Below are 9749 nucleotides of genomic sequence, written 5' to 3' on the forward strand. Positions count from 1 at the left end.
ACCGAGCACTGACCGAATATACAGTCGGCATGTTTAGAAATTTCATTGTTGATGGAATGAGTTAGTGAAATGTAGGTTTCACTAATAAAAATAGCAACAGTGACAAATTTTTGAAGACAAACAAAAATAAAAATAAATGACAAATTTTGAGGGATTTAATTAATATACCAACAAAAAAAATGTAAAGTGGTCGTCCATGGAGCTAAAGTTACCAAAATTTGAGGAGTTGATAAGCCCAATTGCTTCAAATATATGGAGTAATACCTTGAAGGCTTGAGCCACGGACTGACGGCCATTGTCCTTCCCAGAACCATGCGAGTACATGATTATGTTGGCAAATGAAACTAATAACTATCCCACTGTGTCAAGGTAAAACTGAAAGTAGTATATAAATCCTATGGGCCACTCTTCCTATCACCAATTGATCCTCCACATGAAACCTATGAATTTCTATCATGTTTCAAAGTTCACCCCCAATCAGACTAAAACCTAAAAAGAAATCCAACCCCTTAAAGGCTCTAGGGAGTTGGCAATTGAAATCCTCCAAGGTTCTTCACCTCCAATCAGAAAAAAATCCAAAAAAAGTCCAATCCCTCAAAGGTCTCCAGGGTTCGGGGAGTTGGCAATTGAAATCTTCAAAGTCCACCCTCAATTAGAAAAAAATCTCCCTCAAAGGTTTCCAATCAGGAAAAATTCCAAAAAACGTCCAAACACCTCTCAAAGGTTTCCAATCATGAAAAAATCTAAAAAAAAGTCCAACCACCCCTCAAAGGTTTCCAATCAGAAAAAAATCCAAAAAAAGTCCAACCCCTCAAAAGTCTTCAGGGTTCGGGGAGTTGGCAATTGAAATCCTTCAAAGTTCACCCCCAATCAGAAAAAAAGAACCTCCCTCAAAGGTTTCCAATCAGGAAAAAATCCAAAAAAAAGGTCCAACCACCCCTCAAAGGTTTCCAATCAGGAAAAAACCAAAAAAAAAGTCCAACCACCCCTCAAGGTTTCTAATCAGAAAAAAATCCAAAAATAAAGTCCAACCCCTCAAAGGTCTCCAGGGTTCGGGGAGTTGGCAGTTGAAATCCTTCAAAGTTCACCCCCAATCAGAAAAAAAATCTAAAAAAAAAAATCCAACCCCTTAAAAGTTCGGGGAGTTGACAATTGTAATCCTTCAAAGTTCACCCTCAATCAGAAAAAAATCATAAAAAATCCGACCTCTCCAGGGTTCGGGGAGTTGGCAATTGAAATCCTAAAAGGTTCACCCCAATCAGAAAAAATTCCAAAAAAATCCAACCCCTTCAGGGGTTTGGGAGTTGGCAATTGAAATTTGAACCAAATCCAATCCCTCTAACTAAAAAGTCCAACCCCATCCAAAACTTGGATGAAGCTTTTTCCGGGTAGAGTCTACCGACTTCCCATTTTCATAATAATATTCGAGACGAGGAGCCTTTACTGTTCTATTATATAGTTTTGGCAAAGTGATACATACAAAGCTATTTCTTGTCTCTACTGATTAATATCACTTCCACGTTAAAACTTACCTACTTTGAATTCCAACAATTTCGATTTATCCGATGTGGAATTTCATTATTTGCGTACCACATCTGATAAATCCTACATCGATGAGCAACTTTCCTACAAAATGTAGGCTACTTGATACAATAATTTCCACTTAGGACAATGACATAGCTAGTGAGGTCTCCAATCAAGACATGTGCATGTCTATCGCGGTCTCATTCCATTCCTAAACAGCAGATGATCCATTCCCCTCTTTGACCTATGGCTTGGCCTGCATCGTCTTACAAATCCCTCCGTGTATCATTACTTGTCGTTAGTTTCCTTTTTGGTCCATCCGCCGCTATTTGCCACACTTATTTTTACTACTTTTGGCAATGAATCCCACGTTCCAATAACTTATCACACTCACATTTTATTATAAAACTAATACTCCTTCCGTTCCACTCAAGATGTCCATATTCTTGAGTGTCACGGGATTTTGTGAGGAGTTGTTAGATTGAGTAAGTAGAGAAAAAAAAATAGTTGAATAATTTAATGAAAAAAAAAGAGATTTATTTCCAAATATAATTAAAGATGAACATTTTAAATAAGATAAACTAAATGAAAAGGTGATAGGGACCCAACCCAGGAGGCCGCACAGCAGGGGCTGTGCTACATTATGCACACACATCTAATTATTTTATAATAAACAAAATTAATATTTTAATATTTTAATTTAAAAATAAAAAAATACATGTATGGAACAGTCCACAATAGGGGATCTAAACCCCGACCCATGTATTCTATTTTTCGTGGACGGAAGGAATATTATTTTATTTTCCTTATGTCCTTAATTTTTGAACTATTACCTAGATTAGTTTTATTAAATCTTTTCGACAAGATTGCGAGCTTAGCCGCCTAGTTCTGATGTTAACCGCTGTTGGAAATTTAAATAATTAAGCGGGACAATATATGGTGCCTCGATTGTCCTATTATGTCTTGGTTTTGATCGTTGGAGACATTCACAATGCGTTGCTCATTGAGAACAACGACCGAATTCATTGTTACTACAAAGTTCATCTGGTTGACGACCAGATATTACGGAGAATAGTCTTTGGTAGCAGCCTTGTCGTTATAGTATAATATTGACAAAATTTGCAATTTTAACAATCTCCATTAAGTAAGAAATATAATAAGAGATGATCGAGCTTAATCGCACCGCTAGGATGAGACTTCACTTTAACAATGTGATTAGATCAAGGAGAACATATTTGAATCGATATTTACACATTTAGATAACTAAACAAACTTGAACTTAAAACCAATCAATCTGTATATATTAAAGTATGTGGTGTATCAACTTTTATCACTACAAAGATTGGGCTTGCTTCCCCTGGTGTGCTTTCTCTCCATGGCTAGAAAATCCAAATCCAAATCCTCAAAGATTTCGTTTGTGATAGAAAGTATCAATAAACTGTTGATGGAAATCAGTGGTCGTCTTTTACAATAATTAATAATACGGCCAAACTTGACCATTTGCTCGTGCATGGGCTGGACTCACTGCAGACGCGGATCCAGGGAAGGGCAGGAGGGGGCGATCGCCCCTCCCCAGTGACCCGCTACCATGGACTCAGACGTAAATTTTTCATAAATTCCCCCTCCGTTAGCTTCTGTCAAATTTCAGACAGGGGAGAGTCCTTGTGCGTTGGAGGGGAGAGTGTTGCGGCTCAGGCCGCACCTGAGGACGGGGCAGAGCCCCGGGAGAGTGACGGATCCAGGATCTTAAAAGGAAAGGGGCGAAATAAAATTTAAAGGAAGCTGGAGGGGAAAGGGGCGATGTGGGAAGCTATCGGAGGGGGCGTCATGGAAAGTTTACGTCCGGGTCCATGGTAGCGGGTCGCCGGGGAGGGGCGATCGACCTCCTGCCCCTCCCTGGATCCGCCACTTCCCAGGGCCGCGCCCGGTTTGCATCCCGGCCCAGCATTGGGTACTAATAGAAAGCGCATGGTTGCGGCCCGGCCTAGGGTTGGAGGATGTTCGGGCCGGACCCGGGACCCCTCTTACACACCAAAGATGAGTTGGATGGAAGCTAAGCTTCACACTCCTGTTGGACTCACAACGGATATGTGTGGGACATTTTGCTTCCGTAACTACTTCAGAGTCGAAGAATCACAATGTGCATGTTAGGCGGAGAGTGTTTGGGAGAGTCTTAGCAATTGTGGTTCAATTCTGTTCTTTTATTCAATTCATTGGTATGAACCGACAAACACAAACATTGTTAGATTTAATTAATTTTGCGCAGGTGATGTTTACAAAGTTATTTCTTGTCTCGACTGATTAATATCATTGCATACTATCGTTAAAAACTACTTGCCTACTCATAATAAGATAAACGAAATATATAGTCTTATTACTTTAAATTTCAGCGATTTCGATTTATCCGATGTAGGATTTTCATTATTTGCTTACAACACATCTTTAATCTTTAATAATTTTAAAAACTACTACTTCTGTCCACAAAATAATACCTATATTTGTCATTTTGGTCTGCCCATAAAATAATACTCTATCTACATTTGCTTTATTCATTTTTAATAAATGGATCCAATTTCTTTCACTAACTCATTATACTCATATTCTATTATAAAATAGCAAATGAAAAAGGTTGAAAGAGAGATTAAAAAACAAAATATAACTTCACTGCTATGCAGTATACCAAAATAACAAAATGACTATGGTAATATGGAACGGAGGAAATACTAGTATAAAAAATAAGACATGAAATAAATATCCCTTTAAATTTCAATTGTATCGACTTATCCGATGTGGGATTTCTTTATTTGCTTATGACACATCTTTAATCTTTAATCTATAATAAGTTTAGTAATCCATCTGTCAATCCCAAATAAGATAAATCCCACATCGGATAAATCGAAGGCCAAAAGTAAGAGAACTAACCTAAAATATTCTATAGGCTTGTTATATTTGAAACTTTTATCTTTGCGCTTCATTTGACTTGATTTCCTAAATCAGCTAGTGCCTTGCGCAACACATTTCCTAAATCAGCTAGTGCACCTTTACTGACAATGCAACAATCTTAATACCAGATGATCATGTAGTGTGTATTTACAAATTATAACAATAACAATTTTGTTAAATAGAACATGGCAAGATACACCTAAATGTAGAAATGTTTGAGGCAACTATGATAACGCAATTAGTAAATAATGTGTCTTCTGGGGCTATGCAAAATATGATTCTTGCTTATGGCAATTGCTAATTTTGTTGTCCCAAAACGACTTGGCATCTCCGTCTTGCTCCTTTCCTATGTTACCGAGAATCTTTCTCAACTAATACACTTGAGCACCTACATATCATTTTTTTTCAAATCAATAGTACATGAATAATGATAAGAATGCCATACTTTTTTTTTCTTAGAGAATTAAATAGATGAACCCATAATCGTAGTGTCTGATGCTGCTGCAGTTGATTGTTTTAAACATCATAGTTTTCTACTAACCTCAATAAAAAATCATGAACCACAACATGACTACTTGCAAAACAAGGAACAATAGTCTAACTCACATTCTTGTTTATATTTTCCTGATTAACAGATGGATTAGTTGCCAAACTTCATAAAATCATTAGATATGTGTGGTACCACATCGGATATATCAAAGGACAAAAATATACTCCATTTAACTATAAATTATAGACTTGTCACAACTAAAGTTCTCATCTTTGCGCTTTGTGCAATGACGCTAGTGAGGTTTCTAACTGAGGCACGATTGCTGGTTGAAAACTATTTCCAAACCCCCTCTTCGGCCTGAGCTTAACTTGGGTTGTCAATAATTTCTGGAAAGCCTACCCTTTTGATCTCTGCAAAACTGAGTTATAATTTTTTCGTGTACTAATTACATTTGCATGTGGATTAGTAACAGCTTAAAAACAAAAAGTGATCTAAACTCCAAAATTGATGTATAAAAAAGTAAAACAAAGAAATACACACTGAATAATTAAAAACACTAATTGTCACGACCGCACTTTGCTAAGGATAGCAAAGCCGGAAACCGTGACTAGGGATGGGGAATAAGAAGAAGGGAACAGAAAGGGGATAAACAATGACTAATATTCACTTAGAAATAAAGGGGAAAACAACTCAAACAAACTCTTAATCACCAAAACTTGAATGGAAATCTTACTTTTCAATAAATAATTATCAGAGTAGAGAAGAACAATCGAGATTAACTAGAATCTTAATATGCAGTGGAATGAACACGGTCACATGTATGGAGACATGCACCGCCGAGAGCCTCTACTTAAAATAAAAGGAAAATTATAACTCTGCTCAGCATTCTCTACCGTCACTGCTCAACCTGCACATTTAGAAATATATGCAGGGCTGAGTATAAAAATACTCAGTGAACACATTGCCGAAATATACATACATAAAATGAAAATATTGTCATGCCATCACAGTAACACTCGAGAGTTTTCTCTTAAAAGGCCCGAGCTTACTAAATTCTTTGTGAGTTAAAGTTTGACTGATCAGTCTAAGTTCTTTATGTACTTTTGCCATATCTGAACACCAAGCGCCGTGGAGATGGTGTTCTCCCACGATCACCTACATCTTTCTCCAGCCGGGGAGGTGGCCACCTCCCAACGGCCTCCACTATATCATCTTTGTGCCGTGGAAGGTGGCCACCTTCCAACGGTCACCTGTGTACACTAATCCGAGTAGGGACACCACCCTCACTCGGACCCGAATTCGATTCTTACGTTCCAACCAAACAGATAGGCTTCATACACGTAAAACAAATTATCTATGGCAAGACAATAACATTTGCTTAAATAACAACATAAGTTCACATTTTCATCCACATTAGTACGTAGGATAGAAAAGTTCACCTCGTGCGTTTTAACTCGAGTTTCCATACTCTGACCTTGACTTGCTCGTAGATATAGCCTATATACGCGAGTTCTGATGAGCTTTTCCTTTCCTTTCCTTTCAATTTCTTTTTTTCATTATTTTCTCATCTATTCAACTGAAGTTTCCTCTACGTTTTTGTTTCATCTTTTTCTCTCCCCCCTCTTCTCTTCCTTTTTTTTTTTTTTTTTGCTTTCATGTGTATATATATAATTGACCATACTCATACGTGGGCTAACTAAACTACTTACGTATGGTTTCAAATAAACACTAGGTGCAAGACATGCACTGTTTTATCACTACACGTGTCCTCTCAGTTTTAAAAAAAATGCACTTATTATTTTAAAGTATAAAGTAAGTATAAATAAAGCCAATTTATAAATTCGTATCTATCTACTTGGTACAAATATTATATACATGTAGTTTAATGAAATTGTACACGCATTTCACTCATCTTTCTTTTCTCTTCTTTTTTTTCCCTTTTTGATTTACATTCTCAAAAAAAAATGAAACATTACAGATATCAAAAGTAATTCTCCTATTTTTATTGTTGGAAAAATCGACGCCACGCATTTACATGCGTATATATGTGTAGCCATTTAAAACTTGGCTCTCATGCATACACAATAAGTACTATATTTCTCTACTACTTTCATTTGATTATAAAGTCTATAAATAACTATATTTATATGTTTTACTAATACTAATCTTACATGTGTATATATATATACTCCCTTAATTTAAGTCCACTATGCTCTGTTTCTTGCGTTTAAATTATTTTCATAAAATTTGACAAGTAAAATTTTGATGCATAAATTAAGATTCCTCTGGATCGATTGTGCACATTCTATTCTTTCAACCGGCTACCCATTCGATATCCTTTCGAGGTCAAAAATAAAATAGGAAAAGTCGGGATGTTACATTCCACCCACCTTAAAAAAATTTCGTCCCGAAATTTGATGTGCTCCTTAAATGAGTAACTCAGGTAGCACAAAGAGATAATGTTATTGTTCTCGCTTCTTCGATGATTTTAGGAGCTCCAATAAATCGTGGCCTTAACGTACCTTCGAACAAGTACCTTATCTCCTATTTTATTTTTCAATCAGATCGGCACACATCACTTAAGATTTGGTGTCTATTTGCGCTTCTTTAATCCTAACACGTATTCGCTTTACGACATTAATATTTTGTTTATCGCGTTTAGAGTTAACACGTATTCACTTAATATTTTTCTCTCTCTCTCAAGAAGCGTGGAAACTATAATGGCCTCGTCACCTCCACTCAAGATGAGAAAAAAAAGAAAGGCTGCAAGGGTCTTCTTAACCATAATCTTAGAGTTAGAAAATTTTCTTATTAGGAGGTTCCCGTAAATGGTACCAAAATAATCCAGAGGATTAGTCAATTTGAAAAGTTCCAATTATCACTGGACGATAACTTCAATATAGTAGGGTTCAGAATAATTAGACACAATGGGATTTGAATACAAGCAAAATGCCCTAAGTTGCAATGACTGCAATGACTTTTGGTTTAAAACATTGTGATATGAGATCATGCCAATAAAATTTCAAGGTTTATGGATAATCCAAGGAAACGTACTCATAGCGAGGAGAGGGGGGTGGGGGGTTTTCATAACAACTAGTTAATAAAGAAAATAAACTGAAAGACTTAAATGTGGAGATACTTTAAAATCGAAAGATGGGGACAATAATTGCAGGGTGACTCAGAAAAAAAAAGAGACTTTCATTCATAAGAAAGAACTTATCAACAACCAGGCGTGAAAAATATGAATGGTTAATGAAAGGTGTAGGAAGAGTATATTCTTCTTGTAAGAGTATAATTGCCTAAGCGGCATAAGATTATAAAAAAAATATAATTCAAGTACTCTTTGATATGAGAATTGGTGATAGGAGTATCCTGGAGTTGATAAATTGCTTTCACTCTTGACTAATTAGCTAAGGGGACTGTAGTCAATCAAGGATGCCCAAAATATGAGGATAAGTTAAATTTAAGTAAACTGAAGGTGAGTCACAACTATACATATGATAAAGGGAAATTGTTGTGACTACTTACAAAATGAATTGTTTCAAGATCTTAATCAAACAAATAATTGTTCAAAGACAAGATGATATCCTAGAATAATTTTGAGCAAGGTGCGAACAGGTGATCAAAAGGACTTTAGGGAGAAAGCTAGTAATACCCTCACCTTCGAAAGAAAATCATGTGTGCTGGACTACGACGTACTTAGGAACAAAATCATGAACGAGACACCCGATAACCCTTACACCACTCACCTTGGAAGCACCAAGATGTACCAATAACATAAAAGAAAATATGGTGGAATGGTACGAAAAGAAGCATCTCTGCATTCATGGAAAAGATGTAACAATAACTTATTGGCATGTCAAATGAGGAACAAATGCTATTTGGGAAATCATTGATCATAACACATGGTCGAGATTTGAGGTTCACTCGATAATTGGAACAAGCTTTAAGAAGGAATTGGTCACACTAAACTAAATGTTAGCACTACATTTCACCCTGAAACAAATGAGCAATCTATACACACTTCAAAAAGTAGGGTATACTAGGAGCAGTCGGGCTTGATAGAGGGAACAATTGTAAATCTATCTTGCCCCTAATAATAGTAATTTGTATTCAATAATACTAACCAGACGACCATTAATATGACACTACACGAGATTATATGGGAAAAAGTGTAGATCACCACTTTGATGGGATTAAGGTAAAACTATTGACTAAAATCGTTTTCGTAGTCTACAAGGGCGGTTCACCATCTTGTGTCTCTTTTGAGCATGATAAGGAATCTTGGGAACTTGTTCGTTTCACAACTATGTCCGTTATAGATGAAAATCACGGCTCCGTAGTGTCATTGACAATTCATAACAGTCATTCTCGTAACGCATTTATGCCTTTTTACTTTTTTACACAAGACTAAATTCTTTTTACTAAGTTGAAATTATATTCTTCTGCCATGTACGGATACAGTGAATGTACTATCTTTTGTTTTGACTGGATTATCACCAAGGATAGTGGTCACCCAGATTGTTCACTTTTGTTAGGAGATAGAAGAGAGATATCTGGTTTCTTTTATTTTCTGGAAATATCATTCATTCCCAGCTTAACGTTTTTCACATTAACTTTCTTTTAGATTTTGTACTTTTCACATCCTCGCTCAGGAAAGTGAGAAATGTTAGCAACTGTTCTTCTATGTTCAAGTTCATATTGTGTTCTAAAGGAGTGCACAACTTAAAAACATTCTAAGTTCTTAGAAACTTCAATTTCCCTTTACTTGCAACATGATTCATACGCTAAC

At 36.2% G+C, this 9749-nt stretch overlaps 1 long non-coding RNA gene and 1 other non-coding gene across 2 annotated transcripts; one reads left to right on the forward strand and one right to left on the reverse strand.

Moving 5' to 3' along the window:
• Window positions 1-5225: 5225 nt before the first annotated feature.
• LOC125191477 lies at window positions 5226-5371 on the forward strand. The gene has a single exon (XR_007171156.1). It is a non-coding gene; the product is annotated as a U4 spliceosomal RNA (small nuclear RNA).
• A 288-nt stretch (window positions 5372-5659) lies between these two features.
• On the reverse strand, window positions 5660-7737 carry LOC125186663. Its single transcript, XR_007170484.1, has 2 exons — window positions 6397-7737; window positions 5660-5864 (listed from the first exon to the last, which is right to left on the reverse strand). It is a non-coding gene; the product is annotated as an uncharacterized LOC125186663 (long non-coding RNA).
• Window positions 7738-9749: the final 2012 nt, after the last annotated feature.

The sequence above is a fragment of the Salvia hispanica genome, chromosome 5 (assembly GCF_023119035.1).
Source record: "Salvia hispanica cultivar TCC Black 2014 chromosome 5, UniMelb_Shisp_WGS_1.0, whole genome shotgun sequence".
Lineage (NCBI taxonomy): Eukaryota > Viridiplantae > Streptophyta > Magnoliopsida > Lamiales > Lamiaceae > Salvia > Salvia hispanica.